At 46.5% G+C, this 27356-nt stretch overlaps 1 protein-coding gene across 2 annotated transcripts in view; it reads left to right on the forward strand.

Annotated features, from left to right (window-relative positions):
- Positions 1 to 27356, forward strand: part of ADCY9 (adenylate cyclase 9) — a 181933-nt gene that overhangs the window by 12371 nt on the left and 142206 nt on the right. The window contains exon 1 of one of the 2 annotated variants that reach the window (XM_089896238.1): positions 23122 to 26535. The exons of the other annotated variant lie outside the window; for it this stretch is intronic. The gene's annotated coding sequence lies outside the window, so the exon portion shown is untranslated. Of the gene's footprint in view, positions 1 to 23121; positions 26536 to 27356 lie in introns of those variants that run through there. 2 annotated transcript variants of the gene reach the window in all.

The following is a 27356-nucleotide window of genomic DNA, read 5'->3' on the forward strand; positions in this document are numbered from 1 at the left end:
TCTCTTCTTTGAATCTGACAAGGTAGGAAAAAATAAGCCCAGTGATGATACAAATTGTGAGGAAATGAGTCTACTATCGTATTAGGTTTCTGTTATCACATGCTCGGAAATCAGCTGGAGTTAGTTTACAGCAAAGAGTAGAATTTCTTTGAAAGATTCAGAGATATCACATGAGATTGAAGGACAGGAGCAGACTGGGTCTCAGGAAGAGACTTGACCCAGGGGCTGGCTGGCCATCAAGAAACGAGGCAGCATCTCAGTGTGCAAGGTGGCAGGTTGGCTGTCCCTGCCTCCAACCCATGCGTGAGGCAGAAAAGGGCCATCCTGATATGTTCAAATATAGTTCCCTCCACTCAAGAGGCCAGCCAAGACTCAATGAGGATCTGTTACTCCTGATTCCAAATACGTTCTGGAGAACCGCCCTTAGTCCAAACAACAGAGACCAGTTGGGTTCACAGTACACAAACCCCGGATGTTGGAAGCCTGGCCTATGGAAGGGGCCAGCTTCATCAAAAGGGGCTTCCTCCGAATGTCTCTCCTGCCAAACCAGACAGATGGTCAACATCTCGTTTTTACCGGAATGCTTTTCATGTTTCACAATGAACTAGAGACATTGTGTAGAGACGGTGGAGGTGATGGAGATTGAGTGACGGAAGGAACTGCATAAAAGACCTGAATCTGGCTTGTTTTCGGTCCTCAGCTCTTCATGGGCTGCCAACTTCCCAGTAGAGGACTTGAAAGATGGGGGACTTAGCAAAGACATCATCATACGCATTTGCTCCCAAACCTCATTCCATTTAAAAAAAAAAAAAAAAAGAATGCTTGACTGAATGTTTTGAAGGTTTTTGTTGTAAGGGAGGCAGGCTTTTAAAAAAATATTCTTGGAAGGTAATTGGTAAGCTATTGGTAGACAATTGCTAAGAAAAAGGTTTTTGGGGTGGATTTGTTTAAACAGGCTCCTAACTGATGAGAGAGTAGATGTTTTCATGCTTCTTGAGAACAATTGTCCTTTAATAGAAATAACACTTAGTACTCGTCTTGGATACAGAAGACTCAATTGAGTCTCTGGGCAAGTTCTTTAGTATCTCTGAGCCTCAGTTTTGCTACTGTGAAATGGGATCAGTAGTCGGATCTGCTTCTTAGTATCAGAAGCGTACATGAATTAACACGTGGTGTGTGCTTGTCATCCTTCTTTGTATATAAGGATTCAGTCAATGCAATCTTACAAAATTATTGATTAAGCCTGTGCTAATAGTTTAGGATTAATGAGAAAGGAACAAATTGTGCTTGAGTGTTTGTTTTTTAAAAAGCACACTCTGTGAATAACATTTTAAAAATGTTTGCTAACGTTGCCTATGTTTAGCTGTGTAATAAAACGTTGTATTTTATTTTTAAAAGGAAGAAAAGTAGGCTTTTGTGTGTCACAAGAAAGGCATCCCTGGCCTAAGCCTTTTGGTATCAGTCATGAGAGTTTTTATTTATTTATTTATTTATTGCGGTACGCGGGCCTCTCACTGTTGTGGCCTCTCCTGATGCGGAGCACAGGCTCCGGACGCACAGGCTCAGCGGCCATGGCTCACGGGCCCAGCCGCTCCACGGCATGTGGGATCTTCCCGGACCGGGGCACGAACCTGTGTCCCCTGCATCGGCAGGCGGACTCTCAACCACTACGCCACCAGGCAAGCCCCATATATATACTTTTTCAGATTCTTTTCCATTATAGGTTATTATAGGATATTGAATATAGTTCCCTGTGCTATACAGTAGGTCCTTGTTGTTTATCTATTTCATATATAGTAGTGTGTCTGTTAATGCCAAATTCCCAATTTATCCCTCCCCCAACCTTTCCCCTTTGGTAACCATAAGTTTGTTTTCTATGTCTGTGAGTCTATTTTTTTTTTGTATTGGTTTTTTTTTTTGTTGTTGTTTTATTTTTGGCTGCATTTTGGGTCTTCTTGCTGCATGTGGGCTCTCTTTAGTTGCAGTGTGCGGGCTTCTCATTGCAGTGGCCTCTCTTGTTGCAGGTCACGGGCTCTAGGCGCACGGGCTTCAGTAGTTGTGGCCTGTGGGCTCAGTAGTTGTGCCTCACAGGCTCTAGAGCACAGGCTCAGTAGTTGGGGCACATGGGCTTAGTTGCTCCGTGGCATGTGGGATCTTCCCAGACCAGGGCTAGAACCCGTGTCCCCTGCATTGGCCGGCAGATTCTTAACCACTGCGCCACCAGGGAAGCCCTGTGAGTCTGTTTCTGTTTTGTGAATAAGTTCATTTGTATCATATTTTAGATTCCACATATAAGTGATATATGGTATTTGTCTTTTTCTGTCTGACTTACTTAGTATGTTCATCTCTAGGTGCAGCCATGTTGCTGCAAATGGCATTATTTCATTCTTTTTTATGGCTGAGTAATATAGTCATAAGATCTTTTTGTTTTTAATTGTAAAATATATATGACATAAAATTTACCATCTTAACCATTTTTAAGTGTATAGTTCAGTGTTAACAAGTACATTCATACTGTTGTGCAACTACCACCACTATCCATCCCCAGAACGATTTCATCCTCCCAGACTGAAACTCTGTCCCCATTAAATACTAACTCCCATTCCCCCTCTCCCAGCCCCTGGCAACCACCCTTCTTCTTTCTGTCTCTATGAATTTGACTCCTTTAGGTACGTCGTATAAGTGGAATCATACAATATATTTGTCTTTTTGTGAGTGGCTTATTTCACTGAGCATTATGTCCTCAAGGTTTATCCATGTTGTAGTGTATGTCAAAATTTCCTTCCTTTTTACGGCTGACTAGTATTCCATTGTATGTATATACCACACTTGCTTATCCATTCATCTGTCAATGGACGCTTGGTTGGCCTCCACCTCTTGGCTGTTGTGAATAATGCTGCTAGGAACATGGGTGTGCAATTATCTCTCCAAGACCCTACTTCTAGTTTTTTGAGTATATATCCAGAAGTGAAATTTCTGGATAGTATGGTAATTCTATTTTTAAGTTTTTGAGGAACTGCCATACTGTTTTTCATAGTGGCTGCCCCATTTTACATTCCCACCAGCAATGCACAAGAGTTCCAATTTTTCCACATTCTCATCAACATTTGTTATTTTCTGTTTTTTTGGTAGTAGCCATCCTAATGGGTGTGAGGTAATATCTCATCGTGGTTTTGATTTGCATTTCCCTAATGATCAGTGATTTTAAGCATCTTTTCTTTGTTGGCCATTTTTATGAGTCATGAGATCTTGATTAAGACATCACTGCCATCTGTTGTATGCCATATCCTGACTGTAGGAAAAGTACCTAAGGGGGCAAAACGCAAGCTTTTAAATCTACAGAGACAGAAAGTAGATTAGTGGTTGCCTGAGCCTAGGAAGTGGGGAGGGGCAGAATGGGGAGTGACTGGTGATGGGTATGGGCTTTCTTTTTTGGGGTGATGAAATATTCTAAAATTAGATAGTGGTAATGGTTTCACAACTCTGTGACCCTACTAAAAACCATGGAATTGTGCAATTTAAATGGGTGAATCTTGTGCATACTAGTATATCTCAATAAAGCTGTTTTTAAAAAGTTGCCTTTTGAAGGTAGAACTAAAGCAGTAACAGTGAGGGGAGTGTGTGGGGGAGGGATGGAGTGGGAGTTTGGGGTTAGCAGATGCAAACTATTACATATAGGTTGGGTAAACAACAAGCTCCTACTCTATAGCGCAGGGAACTACATTCAATATCCTGTGATAAACCATAATAGAAAAGAATATAAAAAAGAATGGATGTATAACTGAATCACTTTGCTGTACAGCAGAAATTAACACAATGTTGTAAATCAACTGTACTTCAATTAAAAAAAGGAAAAAAAACAGTAATAGTGATAATAACAAATGTCACTACTTCATCACTCTACTGAGTGAGAGTGAATGTCACAAATTTTGGGTGAATTTACATTCCTACCCAGAATTTCAGTCACCCTCTCCCTCCCTCCACTTTCCGAAATCAATTCCTCTTCTTTCCTTCTGATTTTGTCTTATGAGTCTTCCTTAGGTTTTTCTAACCCAGGAAACTTCCTTTTTTTTTTTTTTTTGGCTGCACCACGTGGTGCAGGATCTTAGTTCCCTAACCAGGGATTGAACTTGTGCCCCCTGCAGTACAAGCACAGAGTCTTAATGACTGGACCGCCAAGGAAGACCCAACAACCTGGGAAACATCTTCAGTTCATCTGCAGGGGCAAGCAGGCCTGCACGTTTGGCAGAAATAGAAAGTTAGGGAAGAGTCAGCCAGCCTGGGGTATCTCTGGGTCTCACACCCCAGCCCGGGAGAATGTCCTGGTTTGAGGGGGAGAGTCTCTTTAAGAATGGGGTAGGCAGAGGCCTCAGCTGTGTTACACAGGGCCTGGAAAAGTGCCCTCCTGATTCCCACATGTCTTCAGAAGCCTGAAGTCATGCCATTGGTTCGTCCTATTTGTCCTGCAAGTCTAACTGGAGCAAGGCTTTGAGGGTAAGAGTCAAGGTTTAGGTGCCTTGGAGGAGAAGACACCCGAAGTGGTGGGCAGCCCTGGGCATGTCACCGTGGCATGAGGCCAGCCCCCAGGCAGCCAGCAAAGCCCACCAAGACCCTGGCTTTCTCAGGCTGAGTGCCTTTGGGCACGAGTCACAGACCTGCATGTGTACGAGGAGCTTTCCAGGCATGGCTCTGCATGTATCCAACTCCACAGGTCTTCCCTGGTAAATGTGGAGGGTGCCCCCTTGCAAGCTTACTTTCTTGCCCAGGAAGAAAGAGAAGGGACTAAGAAAGCTGGAGGAGAATGGCAAATAGTTGAAGGAGGAAAGTGCTAGAGACATATTTTGGTAGAGTTTGGGGTAGAGGGCTGTCAAGCCTCTCTCTTCCTACAGTGATGCTTCTGTAGGTCTTAGACATCACCAGAAAAGCCTGTTACCCCTCCACCTGCCATTCTGTTCAGAATGAGGAAACGGGTCCTGAGAGAGGAAATGCCTGGCCTAGGGTTGCCTGGCCAGTTCATAGCAGAGCCAGAGCCCCCAGCTCCCCAGCCTGTGCAGTCCACTCACACGCCACATGGCTGATCTAGCCTAGCCAACAGCTGGGGTGTTCATTGCTAAGGAGGAGCCTCTCCCAAGGGCCTCTGTCCACCTGGGCTGCATATGTGTGCCCCTTCCCATGTGTGGCCCCGGTGGCTTTCTTTGGAGCGGGATCCTCTCCTGGTTTGCCTTCTACCTTCTCTGCTGCAGCCCCCCTCAGTCCCCACACCTGGACCATCTGGAATTGCAGCTCTGCTGAGGATCCCCGCACCTTTGCCCACCCCCTCTGCCATGTTCTGCTGCCTGTGGGCCCACACCCACGCGGATTTACCAAGTACAGAGAGTTCTTCTCTTATTTGTTTCTGATTGCTTAGGGAGAATAAAATGTTGCTTCTCAGACTTCAGAGTCTTAGGCCTTAAGTAGTGACAATTGAAAACAATTATTTGCAAAATCTTCCCCTTGGCGTTTATTATAGTTCCTCATGCTCTCCTGCTCTGATATGTGTCCAGGATAAGGTCTGTGGCTTAGAGGGGTTAGATACCCAGGCCAGGAAGGGCTATTCCATCCCCTAGGCCTCACAGCCTGTTCCACTGCCATGGCCCAGATCATGTTCTCTGGGGTCAGGAGTCCTAGGAAGCTCTCCGTGTCTTGGAAAGTCTGGCCTGCATTCCTTGGGCAAAGCGGGGATGCCCATTCCTCCTCTGCTCCAGCTCTGTCTCCTTTTCCCCTCTCTTTCCTCCTTCATCCCTCTCTCCTTCCCTTTCTTTCTTCTTCGTCTTCTTTTCATCTCCAGACTTTCTCACCCTTGGGACCAAACGTCATCCAGTTACTACTGGTGTGTAGTGCTGTCTCAGTGATGTGGCTGTTTTTGCATATGGATATGATAGTGTGGTTGGCTCATTCATTGTCATGTGTGATATCAACCATCGGGGAATGGCTCAGGCCAGAAACCAGTTTGAGAAGCCAGGCTGTTTTCAGGGCGGGAATCTCTTCCTTTCTGCTTCACTCCTGGAGGTAAGCCCTGGGGAGATTTTGTGGCCTCTTGATGCCGGGTGTAACCGGGAAGCAATGCATCCTGCGGTCTGTGTGTGTTTCCACCTCTGCGCCTTTACTCCAAGAGCCTTGCTTCTCTGGAACGTCCTCCGTGAACCCAGCCTGTCTTCCATTAATGGCCCGCCCACTCTCAGGCAGAAGCCCTAGATGAACTCCATTGTATAACTCTGTTGTAATGACTCCCACAGAGCATCCCAACTCTTTGTTTGCCAGGCAGTCTATGCCCCTAGACAACACGGGAGGGAGTATCTCGGAGGTGGGGCTACACTGATTAGCCATCGCATCCCAAGCCTGGGTGCATGGCACGTGCGGACAGAACAGTGTGAAGTGGCCTCTCCGCTACTTGAACTTCACGGCGCTGCACTGGTACAGCACTTGGCATCATCTTACTAGTTGTTTTTTCCTGCATATACACTGCTGCCCACCCCTGCACCCCCAAACACAATTGGGACAGAGGTGTCCAGCCCTGCAGGCAGAGTCTTGCTATTACTGACCAGGGTTCTTGGCTCCTTAATCAACAGAAGTTGATCAGAGGCCAGACAAGAAATTCAGGCAAGGCTTTATTGGGGCCCCTGCTGCAGGGGGCTGGGGGGGCGCGTGCGGGGGAGCAAGAACAAACAACAAGTTTCCTTGCTCCCTCCCTCCCTGAGGTGGCGTGAGCTTGTTCCTTATATGGAGTGAAGGTGGGGTGTGTCCAGGTGTCCCGCTGGAGGGGAGGCTTAGGTGATTTGCCCACCCCTTTGGTGATGTGTGCAGGGGGCGTGCGCAGGACCCTGCTTTCTCTCCCAATCCCCTGCTTCTGCTCCTGGCTCTTCAGAAGTGGCAGTTGGGCTTTTTCTCTGTGTATCTTTTGTCCATAATTTGCCTTAACTGCCAAGCACGCTGTTACTTTTAGTCTTATGGTTTCTTTGTATTTTGTTGCTCCAGGAGACGTTTGTCCAGGTGCAAGCACTGCAGCAAAGGGTCCCAGGTCCCAGCCTGTCTCATTGCAACCACTAGATGCTCTACAGTTTGAGCTAAAGAAAATCCCACTGCTTGACCGTTTTTTTAACCTGCGGAATCCTAAGTGTCCTTTGACGAGGAGACAAAATATTCATTGCCCCGGGTGTCCTGATGCAATTTGTGACTAAGTCCTCGGCACCTTCCCTGCCTGCCAGGCCTTCTTTCAGGTGTAAAAAAAATATTTTAAAAATGTCAAATTCATGTCAATTTATTGACTTAAATTAGAGCTAGAACTGCCGGGCTAACCAGTTACATCTCCCCGTTGCAGCAGGAAAATCTCCCTGGGAGGACGACTTGGCTTCACAAAGTTGCCTGGTGAGCAGAGAACTCAGATGATCTCAATAGGGATTGAGGGGGTGCGGGGGCCTGTGCGGGGCTTGGCCAGCCCAAAGCAGACTCTGCAAATTGGGTGCAGTAAAGGCGGGTTTTCTCTGCAGTAGAATGTGCCCCGTGAAGGCAACAAGAGTTGATTGGTGAGCACGCTCAGATAATCACAGGGTCGTTGGGGGGATCCCAAGCACAGCTTGATCCCCACTGAACACAGTTTGCTACAGCCCACTGGGGAAGCTGGCAGGGGGTGGGGGTTGACATCAGTGATTTCCCACCCTTCAAATAACCCATGAGGGTCGTGGCTAAAACAAGGAGGAATTACCTCCCAGAATATATTTTCTTTTTCCTTTCTTCCTCCCTCTCTTCCTGCCTCCTTCCTTCCCAGTTTTCTTTCTTTCTGTCTTTCTTTATTCTTTTCTCTCTGGGGCCTTCTTCTTTGAATTATAGTTTATTTACAATAAAATGCACATATTTTAAGTGCGCAGTTCAATAAGTTTTGACAAATATATATACTCAGGTAAGTGCTATGTCACCCTGGAAAGTTCCCTTGTGCCTTTTCCAGTCAAGCTCTTCCCCAAAGTTCCCTTCCCCAAATGTCCATCACCTGAAATGATAAAGGAGTGGATAAGCACAATGTTGCCCATCCACACAACAGAATATTACTCAGCCATGAAAAGGAAGGACGTTCTGATTCATGCTGCAACGTGGATGAACTTTAAAAATGTGATGCTGAGTGAAGGAAGGAAGATCAAAAGGCCACGTATTGTAAGATTCCATTTATACAAAATGTCTAGAATAGGCAAATCATGGAGAGAGAAAGTAGATGCATTGTTCAGGGGTGGGCTAGGGGTGGAGGGGTGCTAATGGATATCAGGTTTCTTCTGGAGTTAGTAGTGACAGTTGCATAACTCTGTGAATATGCTGAAAACTACTGCATTGTACACTTTAAAAAGGTAAGCTATATAGCATATGAAATATATCTCAATAAAGCTGTTATTTAAAAAAAAGATATGGAACATTCCCATCACCTCAGAAAGTACCTTCATGCCACTTCCTGGTCAATTCCTACATTAGCCCCCCAGAAGCAACCACAGTTGTGTTTTTCTCTAACATAGATTAATTGTGTCTGTTCTAGAACTTCATATAATTGGAATCATATATTAGGTACCTATTTCTTTCACTCAGCATAGTGTTTCTGAGATTTGCCCATATTGTTGTGACTGTGCATTATGCCTTTTTTTTCCTGAGTAGTGCAACTTTACCATAGTTTCTTTTTTCTTTTCTTTTTAAAAATATATTTATTTATTTATTTTTGGCTGTGTAGGGTCTTCGTTGCTGCGTGTGGGCTTTCTCTAGTTGCGGCGAGCGGGGGTTACTCTTTATTGTGGTGTGCAGGCTTCTCATTGCGGTGGCTTCTCTTGTGGAGCACGGGCTCTAGGCACGCGGCCTTTAGTAGTTGTGGCACGCAGGCTCAGTAGTTGTGGCGCATGGGCTCTAGAGCACAGGCTCAGTAGTTGTGGCATATGGGCTTAGTTGCTCCGTGGCATGTGGGATCTTCCTGGACCAGGGCTTGAACCCGTGTCCCCTGCATTGGCAGGCGGATTCTTAATCACTGCACCACCAGGGAAGTCCCCATAGTTTCTTATAGATGGACATCTGGGACATTTCCAAGTTTGGGCATTATGGATAAAACTGCTATGGATATTCTTGTAAAAGTCTTCTCATGGACACGTGTTTACCTCTTTCTTAGGTAAATACCTAGAAATGGAGTTGCTGAGTCTATGGTTTTTTTTTTTTTTTTTTTTGCTGTACGCGGGCCTCTCACTGTTGTGGCCTCTCCCGTTGCGGAGCACAGGCTCCGGACGCGCAGGCCCAGCAGCCATGGCTCACGGGCCCAGCCGCTCCACAGCATGCGGGATCCTCCCGGACCGGGGCATGAACCCGCATCCCCTGCATCGGCAGGCGGACCCCCAAACACTGCGCCACCAGGGAAGCCCTATTTTTCGTTTTATAAGAAACTGGAAGACTTTTTTCCAAAGTGGTTTTACCGTTTTACACTCCTATCAACAACATTTTAGAGTTTTGGTTGCTCCATATCCTCACTAATATTTGGTGCTGTCAGTCTGTTTAATTGTAGCAATTTGGGTTGGTGTGTTGGAAATTAAACATTTTTATGAATTCCAGTTTACTCATTTTTTTGTGGCTAGTGCTTTTTGTGTTTTGCCCAAGAAATATTTGCCTACTTCAAGGTCATGAAGATATTCTTATGTTTTCTCTTAGATGCTGTATGGTTTTAGTTTTTCATTTAGGTCTAGGATTTATTTCAACGTAATTTTTTGGTGTAATGTAATAAGTTGTGGTTCATTTCTTTTTTCCCAACAGTTATTCTAGCCCACTTGTTTTTTTTTCTTTAAATATATTTTATTTGTTTATTTATATTTATTTATTGGCTGCGTTGGGTCTTCCGTTGCTGTGTGTGAGCTTTCTCTAGTTGTGGTGAGCAGGGGCTACTCTTCCTTGCGGTGCGAGGGCTTCTCACTGCAGTGGCTTCTCTTGTTGTGGAGCACAGGCTCTAGGCGCGCAGGCTTCAGTAGTTGTGGCACACGGGCTTCAGTAGTTGTGGCTTGCGGGCTGTAGAGCGTAGGCTCAGTAGTTGTGGCTCACGGGCTTAGTTGCTCCACGGCATGTGAGCTTTTCCCAGACCAGGGCTGGAACCCGTGTCCCCTGCATTGGCATGTGGATTCTTAACTACTGCGCCACTAGGGAAGCCCTCTAGCCCACTTGTTGAAAATATTTTTCTTTCCCCATTGAATTATCTTGGTACTTTTGCTAAAAATCAATTGGCCATATATATGTAGGTCTATTTCTGGACTCTGTTTTCTGTTCCATTGATCTATTTGTGTATCCTCTAATACCAAGCGTCTTAATTACTGTTGTTTATAGTAAGTCTTAAAAACAGCTACTGTAAGTCCACCAACTTCATTCTTTATTAAAATTATTTTGACTATTCTAGGTCCTCATTTCCACTTAAATTTTAGAATCTGCTTGTCAATTTCTAAAAAAAAAAGCCTTCTGGAATTTTGATTGGGTTTATATTGAATCTGTAGATCAATTTGGGGAGAATTGACATCTTAGCAATACTGAGTTTTCTAACCTAGGGGTCCCCAACACCCGGGCCATGGACCGGTACCAGTCTACGGACTGTAAGGAACTGGGCCGCACAGCAGGAGGTGAGTGGCAGGCAAGAGAGTGAAGCTTCATCTGCTGGTCCACATTGCTCCCCATTGTTCGTATTACCGCCTGAATGATCCCCCTACCCCCCACCCCCCACCGTCTGTGGAAGAATTGTCTTCCATGAAACCAGTCCCTCGTGCCAAAAAGGTTGGGGACCACTGTTATAATCCATGAACATGGTACATGTCTTTATTCATTTAGGTCTTTCATTTCTCTCAACAGTGTTTGGTAGTCTTCAATATAAAAACCTTGCACATCTTTCATTAAATTTATTCCTAAGCAGCATTTTTATTTTATTTTTTAATAGTTTAAAAAAATAAATTTATTTATTTATATTTATTTATTTTTGGCTGTGTTGGGTCTTCATTGCTGCACGTGGGCTTTCTCTAGTTGCAGTGAGCGGGGGCTACTCTTCCTTGTGGTGCGCGGGCTTCTCATTGTGGTGGCTTCTCGTGTTGTGGAGCACGGGGTCTAGGCGCGCGGCCTTCAGTAGTTGTGGCACATGGGCTCAGTAGTTGTGGCTTATGGGCTGTAGAGCACAGGCTCAGTAGTTGTGGTGTACAGGCTTAGTTGCTCCGTGGCATGTGGGATCTTCCCAGACCAGGGTTTGAACCCGTGTCCCCTGCATTGGCAGGTGGATTCTTAACCACTGTGCCACCAGGGAAGTCCTGCATTTTTATTTTAATAGAGGAACGTGGAAGCCACAGAGGGTTGAAAGTGAAGTGGTACATGGACAGATGATGGGCCTGATGTTTGGGCTTGGGAACTATTCAGAGCCCCAAATGATCATCAACAAGAAGCAGCTGGTCACGTGGGGTGATTCTCATGAGTTCCTTCCATCTGTATATCAGAATCAAGTCGATTCTCTCTCTGGGGACCTGATAACCAAGAAGTCTGTGTTTGCTTATTTCCTGTGTGCCCTGAAATGAACACCTTCTTAGTCTTCCCTTCTGGGCACCGGATGTACTACAAAGGTCAGTCACAGGCTGGTCCTGCTCACCGTCCTCCTCTTGAGAGAAACTGGGATGCCTCCAGCTCTTGATGAGCCTCCTCTGCTCGTTCCTGAGCAGCAGTGGCCAGTGATCTCTGCGGGGGCCCGGAGAGCTGTGCCTTAGTGAACTGGGAAATGGGGCAGGATCAACCACACACTTGGTAGAGGAGAAGAAAAAAGAGATGGATGAGAGGAAGCAGAGTGAGAGGGGAGCTGAATGACTAGTGGCAGAGCACTGGAGTGAGCCTCAGAATGCCTACTGCTTGCGGGTCTGCGAGATGGCCTGCTTTCCCAAGCTGCCTTGGATTTCCAATGGCCTTCCAGTTCCAGTGCCTGGCCGGCCTTGCTCTCCTGGAGATTCCTGCTCTTCCCACAAGGCTCAGGTGTTTGATTTCTCCAAGGGTCTGTTGCTAAGGTTTCTCTATTCCTTATTTCTACAAGTGTCCTAACAGTATTGCATGAACTAACTTGAGAGAGTTGCTGCTTCTTGCATCCAGGAGTGACTAACACATCTGATGCTTCCCAGGGGTCTATTGGGTTACCTCCATTTGGAGCCTTTTGCTTTTCCCTTGGTTGTGTAAGTGTGTGTATGTGTATGTGTGTGTGTATAAAATAACTGGGATTCTACACTTTGTCTCTGCAGTTCTGCACACACAGGCGGGGGTCTTATTGCTAATTTGGAGTGGGCCCATTGGAGGCGTCCTGGAAAGGGGGTACCCTGAAAGTTATACCACAAGGAAGAGCTGGGAGAACTGGGGTTCTCAGGAGAGGTACTTGGGGGCTTGCAAGACTGCCTTGAAGAAGCACATTTGTTCCCAATGCCATATGAGGAGGAGAAGACGCTATAGGAAAATATTTTGGCTTAAGGTAAAGATCTTTATGGGAGCTGTACAACCATGATTGCGGTTTCCATATCCCTGGAATATACAAGCAGATGCTGTCAGAAATTCCTGCACTGGGCAGGGTCATGGGACCTTCAAGATCCATTTGATTCTGTACCTAACACTTCACTGGGAGTTGATGCATGTTCTCCTCCCAAGAAAACTCCTTGGGAAAGGAACCCAAAGAAAGTCATTTTTGAAGGTGAGATCTCAGGAGCTGTGACATCAGTGTAGAGAGGTGGACTTGCCATTGCCCCTCAGATTATGCTGTAGCTGATGTACAAGACCAGCTGTGGCCCATTCAGCCACGTGGAAGGGCCTTCCCCATCAGCAACCTTGCCAATCGTTTGTTTGGCCAAGGTGAGCTCTCCCAACCCCTTTGGGCTAGGCCTCCTGCTTCTTTGCAGCCTCTGTTCATGAGAAGGTGCCAGAAGGTGTGGCATCAGGGCTGGAGGAGTGAGTGGGGGACGCGGCTGCAGGAGATATCTACTCAGGTACTTTGCAGAGGGCACCCTTCTTTTAGCATCAGCTTGGAACCAACTTCTTTTTCTTCTTATGACTCAACCATCATTAATTAGAAAAGCTGCTCGAGCATCCTTCATTTAAGCCAGCAGCCCTGCCCATGCTTAAGCTGTCGGTGCTGTAGGCATTTTCCCTTTGCTCATTTAAGGTCTCATAGTAGACCTGTCCTTTCCAGAGGTCCTCTTTCGAGGGACCCCCAGCCCCCTTCATGGTCTCTGTGGGAGGAGGATAACACCCTTGTGCTTTCTGTGGCTCCCACCATTAAAGTGTCTTCTGTGATGCATGTCTGGGGTCTTAAGTGGGGGAGAGTGTGGAGGCGAGAGGTGGGGAACATATCACTCCCCATCGTGGGATGAGAGGCATCATGGGCTAAAGAAAAGAGCTCTGAGTTTGAACAAGGCTGAATTTGCTTGCCCGTTGCAACGCTAATTAGCTGTGTGACCTTGGGTAGTTTATCCACTCATCTGAGCCTCAGTTTCTGCATCTATAAACATGAAGTGATGGCATCTCATGTACTTGGCTGTTGGGATCGTTCAGTGGGATGCTGTGTGTAGGTGCACCTAGTGTGGCACTTGCTTTGAATAGAAGCTCAGTGAATGCTGTCTCCCTCCCTCTACTTCCTATCACTGCCTGGAACTCTGATTTTCATTCCATCCATGGCCTTCTTGCAGCCTTCCTGCAGGCATGCTGGTGGTCGTGGGCGCCGAAGCAGTGGTCTTGCTGGATGGGAAGTCTTGGTGCCCTTCAGAACTTGCAGAAAGATCCACAGACAAAGTGGCCACTTTATGCTGTTCCAGAGCATGACCTGAGGATTTGGCACTGGACCATCTGATACTTGTTACTCACCACCCTGATGTGGCCTGAAATTCCTCCCATTAGTCATTTCCATTTTTACATTGTCTTCTGGAATCAATAGATTCACCTGGAGAAATGGTCCATAGTTTATAGGCTGGAGTGTAGAAAGCCATTTTCTTTCTTTCTTTTTTAAAGATTTAATTTAATTTTTATTTTTTTGGCTGCTTTGTTGCTGCGTGTGGGCTTTCTCTAGTTGTGGTGAGTGGGGGCTACTCTTCGTTGTGCTGTGCGGGCTTCTCTTTGTGGTGGCTTCTCTTGTTGTGGAGCACAGGCTCTCGGTGCGCGGGCTTCAGTAGTTGTGGCACATGGGCTCAGTAGTTGTGGCACATGGGCTCTAGAGCGCAGGCTCAGTAGTTGTGGTGCATGGGCTTAGTTGCTCCGTGGCATGTGGGATCTTCCTGGACCAGGGATTGAACCCATGTGCCCTGTATTGGCAGGCGTATTCTTATCCACTGTGCCACCAGGGAAGTCCCAGAAAGCCATTTTCAAAGGTGGAGAGGAAGGCCGGGTATGTTGGCTGTCTCTCCTCCAGTAGCACATTGGACCCTTTAAACATGAGTTTCATTGGCTGACACCTTGGAGGAGACACTCTGTCATTTACCTTTTTTGATCTGGAACATTGAGAATGGGCCCTGACTGCAACAAGAGGTCATCAACATGTTTTGATGATCCAGTGAGTGTCTTTTAAACATTATATGATTCTGACATGTGCTACAACATGGATGAACCTTGAGGTGATGCTAAGTAAAATAAGCCAGGCACAAAAAGACAAATATTGTATGATTCTGCTTATATGAGGTACCTATAATAGTCAAATTTATAGAGACGGAAGGTAGAATGGTGGTTGCCAGGGTCTGGGGAGAGGGGATATAGGGAGTTGTTTAATGAATACAGTTTCAGTTGGGGAAGATGAAAATGTTGAGGTGGATGGTGGTTACGGTTGCACAACAGTGTGAATGTTCTTAATGCCACTGAGCTGTACACTTAAAAATAATTAAAATGGTACATCGTGTTATGTTTATTTTAGCACAATAAAAATTTTATCTGTGTGCATAATCTACCTAGTGTTCTAAATTTTTAAAATTGTGGTGTAATCATTAATACTGTGAATTAACATTTGGGAGATGAAAATATTCCTGGAATTTGCTCGCTTATTCAACCAGTACTCAGTATCCTCAGCTGTCGGCTCTACCTGAGGCCCCCAACCTAAGCTTGAGGAGTCAAAAGTTCAGTCCCAGGCGTACTCTTCCAGACCCAGATTCTGAGGGTGAAAATCCAGCCCATGAACCCCTGATTCCATGAGTGAAGCTTGTGCTCTGGTGGAGGAGACCAAGGAAGAACTGATCTGTTCCCCCCAGCGTTTGAGGCAGTGGTCTGGCTGGAGCCTGTTGTGTAAGGAGGCTCTCAGGAGGGCAGGGGTGCTGTGCCGGTGGGGGCCAGCCCTGGACACAGATGTAGGGTCCTCACGTTGTCTGGTGAATCTGGGAGATGCCGGGAAGCTCAGGTGGGGCTGTCAGTTCCCGGTAAGTCCTCAAATCTGGTGCCAGCCTCTCCTCAATCTCCTGTCAGCTGGTGACCTCAGCTAAGTTGAAAAAGCCTCTGTTAAGCTTAGTTTTCTCATCAATAAAATACTTCTGCCCAGGTCGACACGATCACATGAGAGAGTGTGTGTCGAATGTGTAACTGAGCTCTCCCTGTGTCATCTGTGTCTCTATCATCTACAGGTCTCTGTCATCTCTGTCTACACACATACACAATGGATGGGTCGGAGTGGGAGTACTTGGAGGCCTGGAAACAAGCCCTGATTCTTTATAGGTTTCACTTCTCTGTTTTTCAGCCAGGACGTTTTGGCTCTGGGGAGTGGTGAGCACATCCTGGGTGTGTGTCTGGCGCCCTAGGTCTCCCCAGCCCAGCCTCTTTGTCAGAGTACGGCTGGGAGTGTGGGACCCAGGTTGGAGGATCTGGGTGGAGCCTGGGGTGTCGGCGAGAGTGGGTGCTGAGGCTGTGAGAGCCTAAGGCTGACTCTTTCGTTGCTTCCTGTGTCAGAAGTCCAGTCCCTTGGCATGAGCCAGTTTGCTTTGTTGCCATGGAGACCACACTGTGTTAGCCTAGACCCATCCCTGCTACTTCCTGGAGAAATAGTTTGGGAGGAAATAGGGTCATTTTTGTCAATGAAAGATGTATTGCACACCCACATGGGTGGCAAGTATGGGTGACTTAGATGTGATAGAGCCTGAGAACAGACAGTGGAGGGAAGGGAAGAGAAGGGAAGGGACATGAGGGGGCTCCATCAGTCATTTATATCTCAGCTTGAGTCCACTTCTCAGATCTTGCATAGTCGTCTGTCAGGACTGTGGGAAGGCTGAGCAGGGGTAGCCAAATGTTGGGACCTTGGGAGGAGGGAGAGGAAGTCCACATAGAAGGAGTAATGGAGAGCTTTTGAATTCTATCCACATTCACTGGCAGTCCACTAATAATTATAATAGCTAACCTTTATTGAGCACCTACTGTATGCCAAGAACTGCACAAAGTATTTTATATCCTTCTTTATGGGCTTTGTTTCCGATGGGAAAAAATTACCAATCTATTTTTATTAACTCCTAATGGATATGTAATATTTCCTTCAATTATGAGTATAGACAGCAGGCCATAGTATTATTAGGGAATGCTGCCAAAGAGGAGGCGCAATGACAAAATTCTCAGGTTATCTTTGGTGGAAATTTCCATGGATGTGTCTTTGGGCTAAGAGGTCAATTTATTGGACTTATATGGAAGTTCGAAAAAGGCTTTGATTAGTCAGTCCACTTACTTTTTGGTTTATTTTACTTTTTTTCTCTTCATTCACTCTTTGGTGATTGAGATATAATTCACATTCTGTGAAATTCACCTTTGTAAAGTGTGTAATTCATTGGTACATTCAGAAAGTTGTAAAACCATCTCCACTATCTAATTCCAGAACATTTTCATCACTCCAAATACACCTTAGCATTAACTCCCCACCCCAACCCAATCCCTGGCCTGGCAGCCACTAATCTACTTTCTTTTTTTTTTTTATTTTTAAATTGATGTATAGTTGATTTACAATATTGTGTTAGTTTCAGGTATACAGCAGTGATTCAGTTTTTTTTTTTTTGCGGTACGCGGGTCTCTCACTGCTGTTGTGGCCCCTCCCGTTGCGGAGCAGAGGCTCCGGACGCCAGCGGCCATGGCTCACGGGCCCAGCCGCTCCGCGGCATGTGGGATCCTCCCGGACCGGGGCACGAACCCATGTCCCCAGCATGGGCAGGCGGACTCTCAACCACTGCGCCACAAGGGAAGTCCGATGATTCAGTTTTATATATAATACATATATATGTGTTGTGTATATATACATATATTCCTTTTCAGATTCTTTTCCACTAATCTACTTTCTGGTTTATAATATTTAATAATTTGCATGTTACAAGCTTTGTACTTCTTTTGTTATATTCATTTACTTTCAAGGGAAGCATTTGCCAAAGGATCTTTTCCAGTGACAAACGATTTGATAACCTCCGTTGTTTTATAACAATAACACTATAATTTTCCTCACTTATGAAAGTATGAGGATTCTCAAATTAATCATAGTTCCCATGATTAACATTTTCATGCAATTCTCAAACTTTAATTTCACTTCAGCAATCTTGTCCAACACAGTAAAACCACATGCCCGCCATACCTCAGAGCTGTGTTCTCTAGGAAACAGTTAAGACAGTGTATTACTTTGGAATGCATATGGATGCAAGCAGCAGAAAATGCTACTTCAGATTCTGATGCCAAAAAAGGATTGTTTTTTCCTATGAAGCAAAAAGTTCGTAGGGAGACACTCCAGGGCTGGTATCAATGATCATCAGGAACCCAGGTTCTTTCCATTTTTCTGTTCCTCTATCCCCAGCATAGACCTTCATTTTCAAGCCTCTTGTCTCATGGTTGCAAGATGGTTGCTGCACGTCTGGGCCTCACACATACATTCCAGGCAGGAAGAAGAAGGGAGGAAGAGTGAAAGGCTAAAGAGCTTTCCCTTAGCAAATTCTTACATTCTTATTTAAGAGGAGAAGCCCTCCCCAGCGCTTGGGAAAGCCAACCAACAGTGTTTGCTTTATATTAACTATCTTACTTAATTCCTATTTTAATCGTCTGTGGTAGGTAATCTTTTCTCTGCCTAAAAGATGAGGAGACTTAGACTTAAAGAACTTGTGTAACTTGGGGCTTCTCTGGTGGTGCAGTGGTTAAGAATCCACCTGCCAATGCAGGGGACACGGGGTTTCATCTCAGGTCTGGTGGAGCGCACTGGCTGGGTGTGGTCAAGGCTGAGGGAGAGAGAAACACGGAAAGAAAAGGTACAGACTGACTTCATGTGCTTCAGTTTTGCAGAGGCTAAGCTTTGGGGGGCTCTCCTGCTGTCTCCCTCACAGGGCTGGGAGGGTGTGTCTGGGGCTCCCAGGCGATGAGCCAACACTTTGTCTTGCAATAAACTGCGTACATGGAGGTGGACTGCCTGGCTTTTCTGTACCAACTAGTTTCACTGCTTTTGTGTGTGTGTCTTCTAGCCTCGATTCCAGACAGGTGCCAGCTGCCTGAACGGGAGTTTTCTAGGCCGAAAAGTCAGACTTCCTCTCCTTGAACACAGGCAAGAGGGGTGGATGCTTTTTTTGGACAACCCAGACTGATTACCTGGTAAAAGCGGAGAGAATCCAGGTCCAAGTGATTTTTCTGTTGGCCTTGACAGAATTAAATATAGTTTAAAACAAACAGGGACTTCCCTGGTGGTGCAGTCGTTAAGAATCCGCCTGACAGTGCAGGGGACATGGGTTCGAGCCCTGGTCCGGGAAGATCCCACATGCCGCGGTGCAACTAAGCCTGTGTGCCACAACTACTGAGCCTGCGCTCTAGAGCCCGTGAGCCACAACTACTGAGCCCGCATGCCACAACTACTGAAGCCCACGCACCTAGAGCCCGTGCTCCGCAATGAGAAGTCACCACAAAGAGAAGCCCGCACACCGCAACGAAGAGTAGCCCCTTCTTGCTGCAACTAGGGAAAGCCCACTCACAGCAATGACCCAACGCAGCCATAAATAAATAAATAAATAAATTAGTTAAAACAACCAAACAATCCTAGCTCATTCATTTTCTAACAGTCTGTGTGTATCATGACGAATGTGGCTCTGAGCTGCAACCTCAGTGCCTGGATCATGAGTCTTTGAGAAAAATCCCTAAGTGATGTATAGCACAGCAGACATGAAGGCTCCAGCCACAGCAAGTAGATGAGCACAATGGACAGCAATGTTTGGATATAAACATAATCATTTAAATATAAAAGTATGATATTTTGACTGTGTGTTAAGAAAGTGTTGATAATCACACAGTGAGTGAATTGGTATCATCATGAATACTCCATCACCCACCTTAACTCAGTTCAAAATATCGAGGCACATAGTAGGTGCTCAATAAAACCTTCCCTGAAAAACTCTGGGAGTCAAGCTGACCTGATGAGTTGCTCACTGGACTTTTGACACCACAATAGGACAAAGAATTTAAAGGTGTCCTGGGTATTCCGTGCTTATTCCACGACTCAAAATGATCTTTCAAAATAAACCACTGTCAAAGTAGTGTTGCAGATGAGGGGAGGAAAGCCCAAATTTACATCTGCTTTCACCAAGGAAACCTCATGTGGTAATCACTTCTTTTCCACTCTTACTAGTGGTCTGACATGTGAATGGCATTTGCTGCCGACATAAGCAAGCGGGCTGCCTGCTGGGTGCAAGTCAGCTTCTGATCAACGCAAATCAAGGGGCTGCCTGGGGAGTTTGTTACATGGATGTGTGATGGGGTGTGGCCAGCAGATCACCACTGGGTGTGAAATGAGATGGAGAGTTTTTCAGTGCTCGTAGCCACTCACTTTCATGAGAGCAGCGGGAGCAACGAGGCTTGAGCCACCTTTGCAGGAATGTCTTCTCTATCCTCCCGTCACTTGCTCAGGCTGATAACCTTGGAGTCATCTTGACTCCTCTTTCTTTCACATTCCTTGTCAGGTCCATGAGCACATCCTGTTGGCTCTACTTTGAGAATATATGTAGAATCTAACCACTTTTAACTCCATCCACTGGTACTGTGCAAAGCCAAGCTACCGTCATTTCACACCTGGGCCACTGAAATAGCCTCCTAGCTGGGTTTCCTGCCTCTGCCCTTACTTATAATCTATGCCCAACACAGTGAGTAGAGGGATTCTTTTTTTTTTTTTTAAGAAATTTATTTTTTTTATTTTTGGCTCGGTCGGGTCTTTGTTGCTGCGTGCGGGTTTTCTCTAGTTGTGTGAGTGGGGGATACTCCTAGCTGCGGTGCGTGGGCTTCTCTCATTGCAGAGCACAGGCTCTAGGTGCACAGGCTTCAGTAGCCATGGCCCATGGGCTCTAGAGCGCAGGCTCAGCAGCCGTGGTGCATGGGCTTAATTGCTCCGCGGCACGTGGGATCTTCCTGGACCAGTGCTTGAACCCTTGTCCCCTGCATTGGCAGGCGGATTCTGAACCACTGCGCCACTAGGGAAGCCCGAGGGATTCTTTTTTTAAAAATGTAGGACGAATCACATAACTCCTCTCAATGCTTTTCTTTTTTTTAAATTAATTTATTTATTTTTGGCTGCATTGGGTCTTTGTTGCTGCGCGTGGGCTTTCTCTAGTTGCGGCGAGAGGGGGCTACTCTTTGTTGCAGTGTGTGGGCTTCTATTGCGATGGCTCCTCTTGTGCGGAGCATGGGCTCTAGGCACACTGGCTTCAGTAGTTGTGGCACACTGGCTTAGTTGCTCCGTGGCATGTGGGATCTTCCTGGACCAGGGCTCAAACCCGTGTCCCCTGCATTGGCAGGTGGATTCTTAACCACTGTACCACCAGGGAAGTCCCCTCAATTCTTTTCAAAATTCTCCAGATCCCCATCCTGCTTGGAGTACAACCTCAAGTCCTTATGGTGGCTTATAATCCCTGTGACCTTTGTGAGTTCACATCCTGTGACTCTCCCCCTGGCTTACTCCACTGGGGCCACACTGGCCTCCTTTCTGTTCCTGGAACCCACCAGGTGGGTTCCCGTCTGCAAGCCATTCCTACCACCCTGATTCTTCCCTCTGCCTGGGACATTGCTCCCCGATAGCCACATGATTCACTCCCTCACATCCTTCAAATCTTTGCCCAAACGTTCCTTTCTCAGTGAGACCTACCCTGATCACCCTATTTAAAAATTGCATCAATCCTGTAATCTCTACATATACATAGGGTAAAACTACATAAGGCTGGTCAAAGGACAACTGGAGAACTGTAAAGTCAACAATTCCTGGAGTTCCCATAGGCCTGGATAGTATTCGAGTTTCAAGCAGCTAGGGTGGAGAGTCCTCACTGAATACACAGGACATTCTTAGAGATTCTAGAAGGGTCTAATTGAGCTAAACTATTTCTAGAGTAAAGGATATTAAAGACTTGTCCAAACAAAGCTTAAAAACATACCTTGAGAGAACTAACTTAATCTGCAAGTAACCCAACTACCTGTTAGAACAAAACCTAACACTCAGTGATGTAGAATTTACAATGTCCAGCATCTGATGACATGGACATGGACATGAAAATGGGGCGGGGGTGTGTGTAAAATGTGACCTATAATCTAGAGCAAAATCAGTCAATAGAAACAGAAATGACAGAGATGATATGCTTAAAAGACAAGACCTTTAAAGCACCTACTGTAAATATGCTCAAGGACTTAAAGGAAATTACAAGAGAAGTGTAAGATATAAAAATATAACTAAATAGATCTTATGGAGCTGAAAAATTCAGTATGTGAAACATAAATTTCACCAGATGGGATTAATAGCAGATATGACTCTACAGAAGAACAGATCAGTGAACTTGTTAACATAGTAATGGATACAATCCACAGTAAAGCACAGAAAGAAAAAGGAAAAAAACTCCACCAGATCCTCTCTGACCTGTGGGACAATATGAAGCAGTATGTGTGCGTGTGCTTGTATGTAATTAAAGTCCCAGAAATAGGAAGGTCAGGAAAGAAATGTATTTGAAGAGAAAATGGCCAAAGTTTTTCATATGTGATGAAAACTATAAATCCACAGATCCAAGACACTCAAAGAATCCCAAGAAGAATAAAAATGAAACCAAACCAAGACACATCATAATCAAATTGCTGAAAACAGTGATAATGACAAAAAGCTTTTAAAATTTGAGAGAAAAAAAGATATATTAAAAATAGAAGAGCAGGGCTTCCCTCGGGGTGCAGTGGTTAAGAGTCCGCCTGACGATGCAGGGGACACGGGTTCATGCCCTGGTCCGGGAGGATCCCACATGCCGCAGAGTGGCTGGGCCCGTGAGCCATGGCCGCTGAGCCTGCGCGTCCAGAGCCTGTGCTCCGCAACGGGAGAGGCCACAACAGTGAGAGGCCCGCGTACTGCACAAAAAAAAAAAAAAAAAAAAAAAAGAACAAAGGGAATTCCCTGGTGGTCCAGTGGTTAGGACTCCATGCTTTCACCGCCAAGGGCCCGGGTTCGATCCCTGGTTGGCAGCTAAGATCCCACAAGCTGCACAGCATGGCCAAAAAAATAAAAGAACAAAAGTTAGAATTTTACTGCAGATTTCTTGTCAGAAACAGTGCAAGCCAGAAGACGCTGGAACAACATCTTTAAAGCACTAAAAGAAAAAAACCCTATCAATCTAGAAATCTATATCTAGTGAAATTAGTCTTTGAGAAAACATTTTCAAATACACAAAAGGTGAGAGAATCCGTTCCCTGCAGATAGGCACTGTAAGAAATATTAGAGAATATTCTTCAGGCAGAAAGAAATGAAAGCAGATGGAAACCTAGATGTACACATAGGAACACAGACCACTGGAGGGGTGAAATAGAAGAGTTTTTCTCATTAAAAATATTTCTTTGAAAGATAATTGACTGTTGAAAGCAAAATATGGAGAGGAGAAAACAACAAAACGTTTCTTTGACTTTTTGCAAGTTGATTGGCCATATGACTGTGTTCTGGCCAAAGAAACGTGAGCAGAGGTGGTATGTGCAGTTCTCAGGAGACGGAAGAAAGAAGGCGTGCCTTTCTTCTCTCCCTTCTCCCTCTTCCTGTCTGGAGCTCCAGAAACTGTCTTGGACAACAGAGTGATCTTTGGATATTGGGCAGCGACTTTTCCTTCCTTGGAAATGAAAGAGCAACAGATCGGGGGAGCCTGGCTCTCTGAAACTGTAGACGGCCAGACCAGCCCTGGACATTTCACAGTGACAACATGTTAAGTCACTGCTCTTTGGAGGTTTTCTGTAACCCAGAGCCAAATCCAGTTCTAACTAATATGATTAGCTATTTGAAAGAGCAATGCAGTTGGTAAATCTCTGACAAGATGATCCAGAAAAAAAGTCTCAATTACATAGTATAAAGATTTAGAAAGGGGACGTAACCATAAATGCAACAGAGATTATAAAGATAATAAGATAAGTAATAATGAAAAACTTAATAATTTTCACACTCAGAAAAAAATCACTAAGTCAAGAAAAAGCAGACTCGAAATAGATACTTGTACACCAGCATTCATAGCAGCGTTATCCAAGGTAGTGAAAAGGTGAAAACAGTCCAAATGTACATTGAATTAATGTGCTACATGCACACAATGGAATGTTATTCAGCCCTAAAACGGAATGAAATTCTTTTAATTTATTTTGGCTGCACCTGCTCTTAGTTGCGGCACACATGTGAGATCTAGTTCCCTGACCAGGGATTGAACCCTGGGCCCCCTGCATTGGGAGCATGGGGTCTTACCCACTGGACCACCAGGGAAGTCCCCAGGAATGAAATTCTGACACACACTACAACATGGATATACCTTGAAGACATTATACTAAGTAAAATAAATCAGACACAAAGGGAAAAATATTGTATGATTTTTCTTAGATGAGGTGCCTAGAATAGTCACACTCATTGAGACAGAAAGTAGAATAGAGGTTACCAAGGCCTGGGAACAGGGAGGAAATTGAGACGTAGTGTTTAATGGGGACAGAGTTTCAGTCTGGGAAGATGAGCAAGTTCTGGAGATGGATGGAGGTGATGGTTGAACAATAATATGAATGTGCTTAATGTCACCGAACGGTACACTTAAAAGTGGTTAAAATGGTAAATTTTATGTTTCTGTTACCAGAATAAAAAAATATATATTTCTTTTTAGGTGTTTTGGAACATGAGGATTTTTTGCAGTATAACTAGGCCTCCATGTAGAAATGGAACTCTGGCCCTGATGTTCTAAACTCGAGCTTTGTGACTTCTGCTCTGTCCTTGTCCTATCTTGGCATTTATACAGTTGGAAGAAAGAATGGGTGCAAATGTATGATATTATAGCAGTCAGCCATTAGGAAGGGCAAGCATAGCATCCATTCCCAGTGGGAAGCCTGTTAATAAAGAAGAGAGAACGGGCTTCCCTGGTAGCGCAGTGGTTGAGAGTCCGCCTGCCGATGCAGGGGACATGGGTTCGGGCCCCGGTCCGGGAGGATCCCACATGCTGTGGAGCGGCTGGGCCTGTGAGCCATGGCCGCTGAGCCTGCGCGTCCGGAGCCTGTGCTCCGCAATGGGAGAGGCCACAATAGTGAGAGGCCCGCGTACCGCAAAAAAAAAAAGAAGAGAGAAGCCTCTGGAACTGAATAACTCCACTTTGCCACCGGGCTATTTTCTCTTGTGAACTGGCCATGAGGTCTGTTCAGCCGACCTGTGCCCTGGTCGGCTTTTAGCGTGTCTGGTGGGGATGATGTTTCTGGCCCCGGGCTGTGAGCAGGGCTCCTGTGAAACCAGCTCCCACTGCCTGCCTTTTGGAGCCTCTGTCCTAGGAGGCTGTTCTCTCATGCCAGCCCCTACCTTCAGAATCCCCTGAACCTCAAAAATGTGCAGGAAGTCCCTTCGCTGCGGGCACATTCCAGATCCGTGTGTAGGGCGGCTGCACCCAGATTCCAAAGAGAGACTTGCAAAGCCGCCTCCCAAGCGTTTCTGCCTCCTCCTGACTTTGAGCCATCGTGCCCTCAGGCAGGGATGTGTCTGCATCTGTGCATGATATCATTGGTGGATGAGAGGTAGGCTCCTTTCTCTTCGCAAGCATGTTTCTGCAGCGCCCTGGTTCTATCTGTGAAAGCAGGCAGAAGTGGGTGGGGGCGTCCTGCCGATGTGCTCTGTGAAGGGCTGCCTCTGCCAGGGCAGCTCCGGCACACACACGCCTCCTCTTGACATGGCCCCACCCTGCCTGTCCTGCTTAATTGCCTCATGTCCCCTCTGCCCTGCGCCCAGCTGGCCTGCTCAACCTCCCCGGAACAGCCCACCTGCTTGGGCCTCTCTCTGGGACATTTATCCTTGCGGCTCCTGGACACTGGTTCTACTGCCCCCGCTATTAGAGTTCCCCAGAGAAACAGAACCAACAGGTGTGTACATAGTAGATGGATGAATAGATAGATAGATAATATAAATGGATGGATCTAGATCTATCTAGAGGTATCTGTATATCTAGATCTATCCATCCATCAATCCATCTATTTATTTATCCATCCACTCATCCACCCATCCACCCATCCACAGGGAGATTTATTTTAAGGAATTGGCCCACACTATTGCGAGGCCGGCAGATCTGAAGTCTGCAGGGCAGGTGGCAGGCTGGAGACCCAGGGGAGAATTGATATTGAGCCCAAACAGGGTGTGTTTAAATCAAAGGCAGTCAACCCTTTAAGCAGTGCTGGGCTCACCCTCCCCGTCTGCCTGGCTTGGGTTCCTGTGGTTTCTCTGACCCTCTCTCTGTCCTGTACTCCCTGCCCCCTGTCACAGCCCTCCACCCTCTTCCCTGCCCTGCTAATTCCTCTCCTCGCCCCCCCCCCCACATGGATGACATTCACTTGATTGATGGGAGAAGCCCTGGGTTTGTGAGTCGGGCAGATCCAGGTTCAGGCCCAGCAGCTCCGTTCTGAGTTGGTGACATTGAACAAGTCCCTTCAGCCCTGAGCCTCGGGCTCCACTGTGAGGTGGTGACATCTGCCTCTCGTCCCTTGAAGCCCCTGGTGGGGCAGGCGCCTCCTTGGCTTGGATGTCCTTTTCTCTCCCGTGACCGAGTGCTGCCTCCTCCCTCACGGGGAGCCCTCTAGCCGTGCACATGGGTTAGAAGACTCAGTGTTGGTGTGTCAGTCAGGGTCTCCCGAGAAACAGCCAAGGGGATATGTGTTTACGGAGGGAGGTTGTGGAGACCGGAAAGTCGGAAATGCACGGGGGAGGCGGCAGCTGGAGAGTCAGGCAAGTCCACGAGTCCAAGTTGCTGTCTAGTCCGAACACAGAACTCCTTCCCCTTGGGGGACCTCAGTCTTTTCTCTTAAGGCCTTCAACTGATTGGGTGAGGCCCACCCACATTAGGGAAGATGGTCTGCTTGAGTCAGAGGCTGTGGATTTAAATGTTAAGCACATCTGAAAAACACCCGCACAGCAGCACCAAGACTGATGTTTGACCACACAGCTGGGCGACATGGCCTTGTCAGTTTGACACATGAAGTTAACCTTCACACCCTCCTGCAAGACTCACCTCCGATGTTGCTGTTGTGAACTGGCTGACATACCAGGTATTGTGTGAAGTGCTTTCTTTGGCTCGTTTGATTTAATCCTCATAATAACTGTGTGAAGTAGTTTCTATTTTGGGTCTCAGTTTATAGCTCCTATGTTGAGAGAGGTTGAGTAACTAGCCCAAGGTTGCACAGTGAGCTGTGGTTTGAAGCTGGGCAGTCCCACTGCAGAGCCCACCACTTTGGCTTCACACAGTCATGCTGCCTCTTCCAGAATCCCCAAGAGACTCTGCCCCCTTCCCTGAGCCCTACCGAGACTTGCAGGTCCTCAAGGCTTATCCCCTCCTCTGCCAATGCCTTCTCCCCCTTCCCTGCTTGTTGGAAGCAGGTAGCAGGTTTGTTGAATGTAACCGAAGTCCAGAATTGCCTGTGGCCAAGCATCTGTGACTCCACCTTGAGCCAGGGAGGACGGAGACCTGCCAGCTCTCTGCTGTGTCCCTGTCCTGGCGGCTGGGACACTCCTGCATGGCCACCATCCCTGTCTGAGCACTGGTGGGGCCACAGTCCTGCAAATGGCACTGTGACCGCAGGCTCAGCTGGTAAGGCGTCAGGAGGAAGATCAGCTCTGGGCTGCGTAGTCAAGCGAGGTTGGCCCCCTCTCCCTTGCAGGGCCCTGTGGCCCGGCCACAGGGGATAACACGACTTCCGCCTTCTCGGGATACTTGAGCAGCCCAGGAATGAGGTTTTACGCTGTCCTGGCAACGCTGCCCTGGGCCTTTGAAATTAGCATTCTGTCCCCAACCTCCCTGAATCTCAGGAACCAGTGATCTCTCTCCTGCCTAGCCCTGCACTGTGTTCGCCCATTGCCCTGGGCACCAGCA

This window comes from Delphinapterus leucas, chromosome 15, assembly GCF_059928025.1.
Source record: "Delphinapterus leucas isolate spDelLeu-1000000601 "Yukka" chromosome 15, BTC_Dleu_Yukka2, whole genome shotgun sequence".
NCBI lineage: Eukaryota > Metazoa > Chordata > Mammalia > Artiodactyla > Monodontidae > Delphinapterus > Delphinapterus leucas.